This window comes from Lutra lutra, chromosome X, assembly GCF_902655055.1.
Source record: "Lutra lutra chromosome X, mLutLut1.2, whole genome shotgun sequence".
NCBI lineage: Eukaryota > Metazoa > Chordata > Mammalia > Carnivora > Mustelidae > Lutra > Lutra lutra.
Window position 1 is genome coordinate 76,414,684 of NC_062296.1, and position 4,537 is coordinate 76,419,220.

A 4,537-nucleotide genomic window follows, 5' to 3' on the forward strand; every position below is an offset into this window, starting at 1 on the left:
GTCCCTGATGAATTAGAGTAAACTTTGGACCAGATCTAGATAGTAGCCCTGAAGAAATTTTATGCTTTCTAAGTTCTCAGGCATCAGTCTCATAGAACTGTTCATAAGTTATTAGCCTACTAAACTGGCCTTCCATCTGTTGAATCATAAGGTCATTTTCCAGGGACAGGCTGGGGAAGTTTGGCAAAACTCATGAAATAACAAGAAGTTTAGGGGAAAGTGGAGTTCAAAGAATTAGATATACCATCATTGGGGGAATCAGATTTTAATTATGGCTGAGCATAAATGACTAGCAGGTGAGAATAAAGATCTGTAGTTGCTCATCTTGGTTAGCTGAAGATGAGTGGAAGCTAAATTACAATATAAAGGATCCCTAAGTTACTGGATTCACTGAGAGTCATGCCTTCTACCAACTGGTAAATGGAAAATACTCTTAGCAGTGAATGACAAGGAGAAAGAGTTTTTAATTCTGTTGATCTAAACCTGAGATACTTACTTCTCAACTCATACCCTGGGTCTTTCTCCTTCACACTGTTTAATGAAAGCTTGAATGTAGAAGATATGTTCAGTTGGCACTTAGTATTCATTTCAACCACATTTTAGTTAGTTTTTTTGTTTTGTTTTGTTTTGTCTTGTTTTTTGTTTTTTGTACTTCAGAGTCTGGGAAGCTAAAAACCGTATTTTCTAGCTGTCTTTAGCTAGAAACTTAGGTAGTTTCTGTAAGCATTTATGTGAATTTTGGAATGAAGTGTTGTTCCTATTTTTTTTCTGCTGTCAGGAAGGCCATGTTCCCCCGTTTCCACCCCTACAACACTGAATGTTAATTGCTAGCATCCATGGTGTCAAGAAGCAGAATGTGAGATATCTATTTTGGGCTGGTGGGGATCTATAAAGAATGGCATGGTTCTAGAGCCAAGAACTGGAGCCACTTAATGATCACTGGATTGAAGCTATGGTGGTGTGTTCTTGCAGTCATTAGTTTCAGTGACATCTTTCTAATTAGCTATAGTCTTGATAATAGAAGATGTAGCAACTCCAACAGGTGGATCTGTCTGTGTTGCTCATTATGGAATAATGTAAGTCAGCCCATTCCTTAATATGTTCTAATTTGTTTTAAATCTGTTGTTAAAATAACTACAGACATTTATGTTCTGTATAACTGGAATCTGCTTGAAACTTGTCCCAAAAGGAAGTTTACTGATTCAGAGATGAATGATGACATATCTAAGATATGTCATATACAAAAAATAATGAAAATAAGCCATAGAGTCAAAACATTGAAAATAAAAAAAAAACTTTTAGAAAAAAATTGTATACAATAAAAACACATTTAAAAACTTTCTACATTTAATCAAATATATTAAAATAAATATGCCTTCTCTGAAACAGGGCTTAAGAGATGTGGTAATTCCAAAGAAGGGAAATGAGAATAAGAGAGAAAGACAAACAATCAGAATGCACGAAATAAAAGGAAAAGAGTTATTGAAAGAAAGTCAAGTTTAAATCAGCAAAAATAGAAAGAAATGAAAGAATGAAATATCACTGAGCATCTTTAACTGACATCTATCAATTCATGTCCATTCAAGTAAACAAATTTGAATGGCTCTGATAGATATATATCAAAATCTGTGCCATAAAATCAGAGACTGTATCTTCATTTGAAATGCCCACATGACAATTCTATAAAATCACTGTATATTTGGTCACATACATCAATAAGAATTGCTAATAACCTTCCAAATATTTAAAAATAAGTATACCATATTCTCTCTTCATAATATAATGGAACCACAAATTAATAATAAGAAAAGACCACCATGACTTAGGAAATAAACACATGTGCATAACTTTTAAACACTTGAAATTGTGTAAATAAGGATGTAAAAATTAGAAGTCATAAATATCTAACATAATCTAAGCAAACACTATATATATATCAGTGTAAGTAGGATACAGCTAAAGCTGTGTTCAGTGTCTAATAATTTAAAATATTCTAAATCCTAACAAGTGTGGCAGATATTGTTATTTCCTAACCAACAGCTCCCTACCCCCTAATTACTTACTGGCAGAAATTACTTTCCACACTTTAGGCTTAAAATAGCAAGTGCTTTGTTGGATATAGTTGAATTTGCATGTGGAGCTAGGAGCTGTTCTAGCTACCTGTAAAACATGAGTGGTGACAACTTTGATATATGGTAAGAATGGTAGAATAGAAAGATAGAAAATACAGGGTGGCCCTTTAAGATATCATTGAGCTGCTAAACCAGCTGTGGAAATCACCCTTTCCTGCAGACTTCTTGTTATATGAGATAATAAATGTCCTTATTGTTTCAACCACGTTTATAAGGATATTCTCTTTCAACAGAAAGTGATACTACAAGCAAGGATGAAAATAAATGAATTAAGCATGCAATTTAAAAGTTAGAGAGCGATAAAATAAATATACGGAAAGGAAATGGAGAGAACAGAAAAAGAGCAACATAACTTAAGGCTTAGTAAACCTTAAAAGAAAGAGATATAAAAAACAAATTGCAAATTGGTTATTTGAGGGAGAATAGAGCAAAAAAAATATAATCAACTAATTTAAAAAATAAGAAAGTACAAATACATGCATTTAAAAATGAAAATAGGTAAAAAATAAAAATATAAAAAATTAAAATGGGGAAATAATATTTGAGAAAAAAAGAAGAGACTGTCTTCCTCAAATCTTTATAAAGAAGCAGAAAGTATGGATTTACTGATTATTTTAAGATATTAATAATAATAACCTTTATCTCAGAAATAGACAATCTAACCATTCCAATTCTATTGAGTAAATTGAGAATGCTTTTGAAGAATTACTCTCAAAAAAGTACTAATCCTTGGGGTGCCTGGGTGGCTCAGTGGGTTAAAGCCTCTGCCTTCGGCTCAGGTCGTGATCCCAGGGTCCTGGGATCGAGCCCCGCATCAGGCTCTCTGCTCTGCAAAGAGCCTGCTTCCCCTTCTCTCTCTGCCTGCCTCTCTGCCTACTTGTGATCTCTGTCTGTGAAATAAATAAATAAAATCTTTAAAAAAAAAAGGTACTAATCCTTGGAAATTTCAAAGAAAATTGCTAGCAAATCTTCAGGTAGTATGAACCCAATGGTTTTTAAACTGTAAAGAGCATAGAGAACAGGGACAATTCCAAATTCTTTTTACCAAACTAGCATAATTTACATACCTATTGTATTCCTTACTCTTGCTTAATTCAATAGAATTGGCTAATACTAATATAACACTGCAAAGTAATTAAGATATTTATGAATATGTTTTCTAATATTAATTAGTGATGAGATGAAACATAATTCTTATTGTATGTGTACAAATGGACTTTAAAAAATTCAAAACCAATCTAATTTTGAAAAGGATAAAATATTTTTATAGAATAGGAGCATAGGGACACTTTAATGTGACTATAAAAAGCCAACTTATTTTTAGCCATTAAATTCTATAGGAAATTTAATTTAGGAACATGAAAAATATCTCTATTATCACCATCACTATTTTGCATTGTTATTGTAGCATTAGCCAATGGAATAAAGCAAGCAAAAGAAATAAGGGAATACATAAACTAATGAAGAGTAGAAAGTGTTTTAATATTTGGGTAATGTGTTCATATGGCTGAAGACAAAAGAAAACAGGCTTAATGTCTATTAGAATAATCACAATTAATTTGAATCTCCCTGATGCCTAGTGATGATGAACATTTTTTCATGTGTCTGATAGCCATTTGTGTGTCTTCATTGGAGAAGTGTCTGTTCATATCTTCTGCCCATTTTTTACAATTATAAAATGGTTATAAAATTAATGAAGTCAGGGATCAGCAAATTTTTTTTTCAAATTTTTATTTAAATTCCAGTTAGGTAACATATAATATAGCAATTTTTTTCTAAAGGACCATACAGTAAATATATTTGGCTTTCTGGGCCATATAATCAATTTCATCATTCAGCTTTGTTTGAAAGCTACCATAGAAATGAAAGCAACCATAGACAATATATAGACAAATGGGCATGGATTTTTCTAATAAAACTTTAGTTACAAAAACAGCCAGAGGGCTGGATATAGCCTGAGAGCCTTAGTTTGCTGACCTGTAAATTAATGGATAACAATTAAAATTTCTCCTAGATTTGCATAGCATCCTGTTAGAATATGTAATGAAGTAAAGCAATACCACTTACAGTTAGAAAAAAGAGCAAATTACAGTTAAGAAATGTGAAAGATTTATGTGAAAAAACTTTAAAACTCAACTGAATTAAGACTATTAGAAGTGAAAGATTGCTTTTAGCCTTGAAGACTAACTCATGTAAGTTTACCATTTCTTCCCAAGATAATCTAGAAATTTATGATCCTAATAAATAACACAATTATTTGCATATATTTAACTTCATGTAAAAAAAAAAAAACACAATGAAGCTAAATAAAGTGTAGATAGTCAACTGTATTCATATCAATAAATGAATGCATAGGCAGATCAAAGAAACTAAATAGTGAGTCCAGAAAATTTCCAAAATATGAA